This window comes from Castor canadensis, chromosome 8 (genome assembly GCF_047511655.1).
Source record: "Castor canadensis chromosome 8, mCasCan1.hap1v2, whole genome shotgun sequence".
Lineage (NCBI taxonomy): Eukaryota > Metazoa > Chordata > Mammalia > Rodentia > Castoridae > Castor > Castor canadensis.
Window position 1 is genome coordinate 101,105,644 of NC_133393.1, and position 10,170 is coordinate 101,115,813.

At 33.6% G+C, this 10,170-nt stretch overlaps 1 pseudogene; it reads right to left on the reverse strand.

Moving 5' to 3' along the window:
* Positions 1 to 4,822: 4,822 nt before the first annotated feature.
* Positions 4,823 to 9,716, reverse strand: LOC109676488 (neuroguidin pseudogene; annotated as a pseudogene).
* Between the last annotated feature and the right edge of the window lie 454 nt (positions 9,717 to 10,170).

Here is a 10,170-nt window from a genome sequence, read left to right on the forward strand (position 1 = left end):
TTCTTCTTTACATCTTGTCTATGAACACTTTCATTCCATAACAGAGAGTTGAGCACTTGTAGGAAAAACCACCATACCCACAGAGCCTAACATATTTGCCTTTTAAACAAAAACATTTTCCAAACCTTGTTAAAGCTTTATAGAAAAAGTGAGGCAAATGAATGCTTTGGAAAAATATGTTCAGATTTGACCAAGTAACTGAGAAGTCTGGAGCACTCTTTTCTCAGGAAACCAATGCTGAGAACACTATACATTAATGGGAGTTCAGGTCCAGCATAAAATTTACTTCATCTTCATGAGTAGAGTGGCCTCAAGGAAGGGAAACCCCAGGTTTGTTAGATGTGTACATATTACAGAATTGATATCCCTGTCAGCGTCAACAAGGAACTTGAAAAGTCTTGCTGGAGACTCAGTGTAGTAAACTTCACCTGTCTTTAGGGACACTCTAGTGCTAGTTTTATTAGCTAACTACAGAAAACAAAAATGCAAAGCACAGGGAATTATAAAGATTCTCAAAATAGGGACTCAGGGAAGATTACTTATAGCATTTAGGTATTGGAATAAGTCACAACATAGTCTTTACAGGAATTTTTCTGATTTTGAAAAATAAGAAGCTACTGGTTGAGCAGTAGGGTTATCCTTAAAAGTGATGTGCCTCTTTGGAGTTATAGGTTTGTCTTCATTTTAGCTCAGAATTCAGGGTCTGAATAGCCAGTTGTTAAAAGAGTTTGAGTTTAGGTAGTTTGTGTTTCATGCTTATATGTGATACATTTTATCTATTTTGTGAGTTCTAATAGATTTTTATTGTTGTTTGTTTTAAGGCAGGGTCTTGCTATATAACTCAGGCTGGCCTCAACCCATTATGATTCTTTCTCAGTCTCATGAGTGCTGGGATTGCAGGTACATGCTACTCTACATGGACCATAATACTGCATTGAAAGTATAGTTTCTGTTTTCAGCTCAATTGGAGTAATAAACACACATTTAGGTTATCCAGAAGAAGATGCAACTCATTACATTTGTTCAGTTTTGTTTATATTTTCTGTGATATACATTTTTACATTCATCTACTAATAACCACTGATAGGAGTTAAGAATGAAATCTCTAAATTCTAAATGTCCTGCCAAGATCTCCCTCCTTTTACCTATATGACATTTGAAGCTTTACTTCATGACCTCTGTCTTAAATTCCAGGATTTTCAATGATCCTTTTAGTTTACCAACACAACATGTGTATTTCTTACATCTGACTTATTTTTTTCAGAGCACTTAATCACCATCTGGCATAATATGTATTTCACTTATTTCATTAAATATTGCTGCCCTCTACAATGATAAGCAGAATTATAAAGGTTCCCACTCCTTTAAGATGGTTCGTCATTCAGACATTAATCTAGATACTTACAAAATGTTAAGGGATTTTGCAAATGTAATGAAAATCCCAAGTCAATTGACCTGAATAGACATTATTCAACCAGGTGGGAATGACTGGATCAAGTGAGTCTTTTAAAAGAGTTTTCTCTGGATGATAACAACAAGAGAAGTAAGAGATATTCAAAGCATAAGAATAATTTGATGATCATTGGTAGCTTTGAAGATACAATTGGACACGTGCAAGGAATATTTCCAAGGATATGATTCTGTTGATCATTGGCTGACAGCCAACCATCAAACAAGGTTCTTAGTTTTGCAACTGCCATGGAATAAAAACTCTTCCAATTGCCTAAATGATCTTGGAAGCTGATTCTTTCCCAGAGACTCCACACAAGAAGCTAGCCCTGCCAACATCTTGGTTTCATTCTTATGAGACTCTAAGCCAAAAGCCAAGCAAAACAAGAACAGTCAAATTTCTGACATACAGAACAGAGATAATTGGTGGGTACTGTTTTAAGGTGTTGTAAGCATAAGGATTTTTTTTCCTATTTTGTTCAGTGTTATATTGTTAGTGCCTAGAATTGTGTCTGACACATAAGCATTTCTGAAATAATTCTAAGTAACCTGAAAAGTGATACACTCTTTATGTTGTGAGGCTGTTTAATCCTATACATACTCATTCTAAATATTTAACTGTAAATATAGTGTGTAAAAATCTTCCATAATCTCTGAGATTTTTATTAAAATTTTGAAGGCATCAGTGGTATATTTATGAGAATTTAAATTTTTTCTAAAGATGCATTGATTACTAGACACTGAATACTTAATTTAATGCATGTTTTAGTGCACTTTATGTGACACAAATTAATTTGCAATAGAGGCAGGAAACTTATCTCTAAGGTAATTAGTCATGGTCAAGTCTTAATTATCTTTTTAAATAGGAAAACAGCAGGCTTATAAAGATATCTACTATGGTATTCTTGAATGATACTCTCTCTTATTTTTTAGTGATTCTTCCCACAAAAATAAAGACAAATTCTATTATATGGTTCTAACATGAAGACATTAAGGAAATAATACTACTCATTTTTGACATCTCCAAACTTTTATGCACTCTACATTCCTTTCAAACACTGTCAGGTGCTTTTATCTCTGTTTTATACATGAAGAAAGTGAGCTTCAGAGATATTAAACTAAGTCAAGGTCAGAAAAATTGGATTGATGAGTGTTAAGATTCCAGCATAACAGAAGTTCCTGATTTTCCTGTTCTGCCACAGTGTCAGCAAATGATGCTTCTGCAGAATAATGCAACTTTAATTATTATGAATAAATATGGTTTGGAACGGAGATTTTTTGACTTCTAGTTATTCACATCATTTTCATAGACAGCAATTTTTTTTCTTGGAACCTCTGTTAGAAAGACTGGGTTGTGTGAATTAAAAGGCAAGTGTCAAATTTACATAGCAAATGCAAAAGAGAGCTGACTGGTCTACCAAAGAATGAATAGTTGTTCATTTTTTGTGACCAATTATTGATACTATTCTTTCCTTTTTTTCCTTTTGTCTCTCTCTTTTCCTCCCCCTTTCCTTCTCTCTCTCTCTCATACACACATGTACACCATTCATTTATTAAGAGTATATTGCATGTCTAGTATTGGGATGTAAGCTAAATTCAACATGAGAATATTTTTCTTTGTATTTTGTGATTTGAGGGCTTTGCCTAAAAGATTAGAAGTGACATTAATGGAAACCTGAGGCTGGAAGGTAAGTAGTTGTTAGCCTTAAGAGTAGCCTATAGGAAGAAAGAGAACAAAAGTGTAAGAATATTCCACACTGAAAGAAACAAGTGAATGAAAAATGTTGAAAATGAATTTTTGTTTGTTTCTTTGAGGAACTGAAAGAAGTCCACTGTTGTCAGGTAATAGAGCACATTGTGCAAAAGGAGGACATGGAAAGAGATTAGAAAGGATAAGATTTGTGCTTTCAATGCCTTCTAGATGATGTTAATAATATGTGGTACCACTGAAGGACATGCTATAGTAGGCGTTTTATTTCTTCACTCACTCATTCAACAATATTCACTGAAATCTTGCTTTGTGCCAGGCACTGACACATGGGTAGAAGATATAGACATTGATGAATTCATCATGGTCAGGCCCTTTCTCTCATGGAGCTTATTATCTAGATTGATGGTTTTGAAAGGTCATTCTAGTACAACATAAATAATAAACTGTAGCTGTGAAAGACTAGATAGATGGAACTGAAGTAGGAAGCAAATTGGAATGGTTGCCTGAGCCAGGACTCAGGATGTAAAAGGAAGGGTGCTATTTGTGACAAACATGGGGATGTATTGGATGGAGGTGACATTAGACCCAATTTCTTTTTGTAAAGTTAGGATGAAAAAAGGTCACATATTATATATGCCCATCACTTTAGTTCCAGTCCTCTCCTAGCAATTTAACCTTAGCCAGATGATGACCATTCCCAAGCTATTGATTTTGAGCATTTTTCATTTTAAAGTACTTCCTACATCTTCTTAGCTAATTAATTGAGACTAAATTTGGTGAGTTCTTGCCTTTGTCCTGATATTTTTAAACCCAAAAATAAATACTATTCTTTAGATACCAAATATTTTGAGTTTTTGAACATTTTTCTGTATGTTCGCACTCAATAATACAGTACATTATGTGAGATGAGTGGTTGGTCAATCCCACTTTTCCATAGTTATCTACCAATCTACTCAATCATTTACATGATGGTCTATGACAAACGTGATAATCCACTGCAAAAACAACTTGTTTATTTTTTTTTGCACTATGGAATTGGGTTGTGTATAAACAAATCTGCTCTATATTTTACAAATAAATGTTCTCCAATTAATATTTATTTATTTTTTGCGGTACTGGGGATTGAACTCAAGGCCTTCAACTTGAGCCACTACGTCAGCACTTTTTTTGTGATGGGTATTTTCCAGATAGGGTCTCCTAAACTATTTGCCTGGACTGTCTTTGAACCACAGTCTTCCTGATCTCTGCTTCCTGAGTAGTTAGGATTACAGGTGTGAGTCACTGGCACCTGGCCTCCTCCAGTTTTTAAACAAAAAATGTTTAATTAACCATTATTTGAACTTTCTTCTCTTTGAAAAACAAAAGTAAACAAATTCACCCCCTTTTGTTTCACTTATTTTAAAATTTATAAATAAAATTTTATCAGTATATAACTTTTTGCATGTTCAAAGAAAACAATTAATAAAATATGAGACCTATATGAGGTGATATTAGAAGTATACCAGGATGACATAAATATGTACACTCACTGTAACCTTAGAAAATCTTTTTCCTCCCATGATTCTGAGTAGTTTTATTTGTTGCTTGTTTGTTTGGCAGAACTGGAGTTTGAACTCAGAGCCTCTGCTTGCTAGATAGGCATTCTACTACTTGGCTGCACATTCACCACTCATTCTTAGGTGTCTTCTTCCGCTTAATACGATTCTGATCCACATCAAGATGGGCAATTCCTCCTGACCACACATTTATGTAACTGAGTGCATGAGACAATGAAGTTGCCAGCTCATAACATTTTCTGGTTGTTGCCATTCTTTCTTTCGCTTACTTACACTTAAACACACTATCATGCTGTCCTCACATGTAACCCCATGTTGGTCTTCCTGACTGATGAGTGACATGAAGAAGCTAAGCCCCCCAGATTTCCTCTGTGACAACTGAGTACTTCTCTATAAGTTCACGAATGACAGAGCTTCTCAATGCCCAACTCTTGGCTCCTTCCAGATACTTTTTTTCCTGCTCACCTTGTAGCATCATGATGTACTGTAGCCAGGTGTGGGAAAACATATTTCTTAAGCATCCCTGTGATAGATTTCTTCCCTGAAGCCTCCTCTTCAACCTTGAAGTTCAACTTGCTCATCATATTACTGTGGTCTTTACAAGTCTGTGATTTGATACTTCTAAGGCACAAAGTTCTTTCAAAATCCTGTGAATGTCCAGTCTGAAAACTACAATATATCCCCAAAGAGATCCTCCTGAAGCATTGTCCAGCAAGAGGTGGCTCAGATCTATAAGGCACATAAGCAGCATCTGGTCTTTCCTGTTCAAGATAGAGGCCCTCTTCTGTAAGACGGGCTCCAGTTTGAACTGTTTTTGTCAGTGTTTGCACTCGTGCATTTACAGCCATTGCTTGCCCCTAGAGGTTTGTCAAAATATCAGGGCACTTCCCATGTCTGAGTCTAGTGCCACCATCATTGCAAAACCTTTTTCTAAGCTTTTAAAGTTATATTACTTAATAAGGCGCATGCATTTAAAATTAAATTTTTGGTTATTAGAAAAGTAAATCTCTCAATTTAACAATTTTATAAATATTAAAAGTAGAAGAAAATTATAATTTACAATATAGCTCATCTTTTCAACATATTCTTTAAGCCAAAATATATGTCTTTTCTTCGTACCCCTAATTAATCATTTTCCCAAGGAAATGGTATTTAGCAATTTGAAAATTTCTGACTTTATATTTTGGATTATGACAGAGTAGATTCTGATCTAAAGCTCTTTGATAATTTTTAACAAGTCTCCATAGGTAATTTTTATTAGTCACATGACAGGTTAGTAGTATATTTCATGGAATTATGAAGATAGACATGAATGTATCTGTTTTAAACATTTCTTCTAGTTTATTTGTTTTAGTTTGGCTATCTGTTCTTTAATCTCAAATGTAATACAGTCACGCTTCAGTAGCATTGTCTTCTGATCATGTAGGATAAGTTTTACAGTTGAGAGACAAACGTACAATTATTTCTTCAAATTGTCATAGCCTTTTAGCAGTCTTGAACCTGTACAAATATGTAGTGTGAAACAGACAGGTTTGATTTATCTTAGACTTCTCAGGACTGCCCTCATTTCTAATTTGATAAACACTTTCTTTATAAAAAAAAAAAAAACCTGCCAACTTTATTTGCTAATTTCACTTTTCTTCCATCGTCTTTTCTTTTTGCTCTTAGCAATATTTTTAGTACTATCAATAGGAAATTATAAATAAAGTCCACAATTAAAATATCCATTTTGTCCATTACATTTGCTATCAGATAATTCAATATTTACAAATGCATATAGCCTCATTATGCAACAATTAATGTAAAATAAATTGGTACCTTAAAAGCAAATTTTTTAGATTGCTAATTAAATAAATTTGACCCTTTAGTACTATTCCTATTCAGATAAGCTTTCAAAAATGCTGGGCTTTCTATTGTAAATTTTACATTGTACTTAACACTTTGAGGACAAAGTTTGTGAAAAACCCCAAAGCTTTACATTGGAAAATTTATAGATACATTATAGTTACTGAAAGATGAAAAGGAAATAAAGGTTTTTCTTTTGGAAAGTACTTTAATCAATTATCTGGTATTATTTCTATAACAAAATCTCTCTGATAGAAGTTTCTATATAATTCAGTCAGGCTTTTGTTTTAACTTGCAGGAAAGTATCTTATGAATGAAACTTATAATTTTTGCTCATTAGCAGATTTTAAAGGCAAATATTTTTCTATTAGTTAGAAGACCTTTAATGCTTATTGCATTCAGTGCAATGTATTATTTTTCCACTCGAAAGTTATTTCTGGTTTTAATATCCTAACACAACAGGTCAGCATCTATTTCTCCAAAGAAATTTAAAATGGTAGAACTAAAATTCTGCTTCATTATTCTTGCTTACAAAATCTTAAAGCTATTGTTTTGTCTGCATAGCGGTAGAATATAAAATTGACTGATGAGCAAGTTAAAAAATCAGTTTCAACCATACATATAAAATTGATATAGAGAAGCCAGGATTCATTAATTATTCAAAGATCAACATCACTCAGCTCTCTGATGCAGACTCTTGAACATAGAGGGCACTGTTACATTAATGAAGATGCCATTTTACACAGTGTTGTTTATAGCTCTTTTCAATGGCAAGACCATTTGCTCCAGTCTGTAACATGACTGTCATTTATTCATCAATTTTTCTTTTCCTCACTAAATATCTTTTTCAGAATGCCTTTATGAAGTCCTTCCCACCAGCTTTCATCAAAATCAGTAATCATATGAACGTGTATTCATTGAAATGTTTGGGAAAATATTAGCTCATTTGGTAAATACTTCATAAAGCTTTCTGGCAGCACAACTCTTAATTTTTAACACATAACACATGTATGAAAAGTAGTGAACATGAATCACTAGACATTAAATATCAAAAATGATGGAAGACCAATAACTTCTTTTGACAGTCTGGAGAGGTGCACGTTTTGTTACATTTGTGCCAGGATATGCTGACCACTGTATTTAGTCTCAGTGTAACAATAATTCTAGCAATTCATAAAGTAGTCCCAGTTAACTGTAATGTTCATCTTTCCTATAAAAATAAAGTTGCTTATAATATCATGATTGTTGTGTTGCATTATTAAAAAATTTTTTTTATATAAATGTCTTGGAAACACCCACAGTATCTAGTCTTATAATGGGTAGTATACTTGTGAATTTTTTTTTCTAGTGAAGATAATCAGAAGAAAGGCATTAATGTCTCAGTTTGGAATAATATTCACTCCTCTCCTCTAAGAGCTTAATCTTTTACTCCTAAATGCTGACATTAACACTTATACAGTATTATTTACCTGTGACAAAAATACTCATGAACTGGTCCAACTTCTGAAATGAGCCTTAGTGCACAAAATATATTATTGGGATGATGAGAAGAGATATAGGTTCCGACTATCATTTGGTCTTGTAAACAATAGATTCTAGGTCTTCAGTTTTGAATATGAAATATCCCCACTGACTGATATTTCAAAGCTTTGGCCCCTAGCACTATTTTGGGAAATGGCAGAAACTTTAGGTTATGGGACCTGGTTTGAGGATGCAGGTTTCTGAGAATGTACCTTTAAATGGTATCTTTTCCCTGTCCCCTTCTGTCTCTTTCTATCTCTGCTTCCTGTCCACATTAACTGCTTTGTTCTGCATATGCCCACTGCCCTGATGTTCAGCCTCACCTCATGCCACAACAATGAAGTCAGTCGGCTATGTACTGAAAATGTGAACCAAAATAAATCTTTCCACATTTAAGTTATTTCTTTCAGATATTTGTAATAGCAATGGAAGTTTGACAAATAAAATTCTTCTTAAATAGCCTAGGTACCAATGTCTTTAAATACGCTAGTGTCTTTAGACACTCCAGTCTCATTTTCTACAATTGTTCCTCAAAGAAATTGATCTGTAAGTGTAATGATATTTTCCAGAAAAATAACAGATGACTTTTGCAATGCTGGAATCATTCCAAATGGTTGAGTGGCATATCTATATGATAGTAATATTATTCAAATAATGATTTTGAATAATGATTCAAATAATAAAACAACATTGGCAGTTTAATGAATTTTGAAACAGATTAGAAAAACATAGAGCACTCTGGTTAGAAAGACTGAAATACATATACTCGTAGGCATGGATAGAAAGTGCACATGAGAATTAAATAATCAGATTAGCAAACTAGCAAAATTATAAGGCAATATTCAAATTAATTCTGAAATTTTGTAATGTGTTTCACTTTTTTTAATCATGCTTTACATTGCATAGTAGTTAAAGCTTGAATTTTGAAGTTGGATAGTTAGGTTCAGATTCCAACTCAATCACTTATCAACTGTGAAACCTCAGAAAGTGATCATCCTTGCTTCAATTCCTCATCTGTAAGACGGAGATGAAAGTCTTCAAACACTATTTTCATATATTCATTTGACATAGGATTGTCAAATTAATTAAATGATGGGGTTCTGAGTAGAATATTTAAAAGTATGTTTAGAGTATATTAAAGTTTTGCTATTGTTATTTTCGTGGATCCTAATATTAAAATCATATTTTACAAAAATGTTTCCACTTATCAGTACCTAAATCTTGACCTTTATCCATATGCTGTGCAAAGGAAAAGAATTACCAGTAATAAATGTTAAAAAATGTGAATTAGTGTATACACACTGTCTTTAAGCAGGAGAAAAATGAGGGTGTAGTGGCCAGCTAAATGCAGACTGTCTTACTGGACTGAGGTCATTTTGTAATATTCAGTCACATATCTCTGTCTGAGAACTAACTATACCAACATCAAAACATCCATTACTATTTGATCCTTTTCTTCCCTGTCATATTTTGATTATGATGTCCACAAATCAAACAATAGTGTCCTAATAGAGAGAGATTTGTGGTGTTTTAATGTGTCTTTTGATGGGAAGATACATCAATTCACAATTTGAAAATGTGACTTCTGTAAAGCTAGCCTCTTACCTGTTGCTGGAAAAGTCGCTTTTCAACATGATTATATAAAAGACATGGCAATTTCAAACGACTCTGCTTATCTTTTACAATACCCCTCTCAATGCAGGCCACGCAGCTACCCAGGTCTGTGCCCTGTTCTTTGACACACTAAGCGTGTCCCATCACTGTACCACACTTTCTGGCTTGCCAGAGGACCAGTGCCCTCAGTTCATTCAGATCTGATTAAATGCACCATATTAGAAAGGGCTTCAGTAACCACATGATCCAGAAGAGCATCACTCTAAAGTGCTTGATTTGTTGATTTCAGTGTAGCATTTAAGTAAGCATGTATCAACTTGTTATTACATCTGTTTCATTATGTATTTTAACTCTCTTTTATAGAATAATGTTGTACTGAAGCAGGGATATTTCCTGTTTGTTTATTCTAACATCACTTGTCCATAGAAAACAACATTTGTTATTCAATATACATTACATGTCTGAGTGAAGATG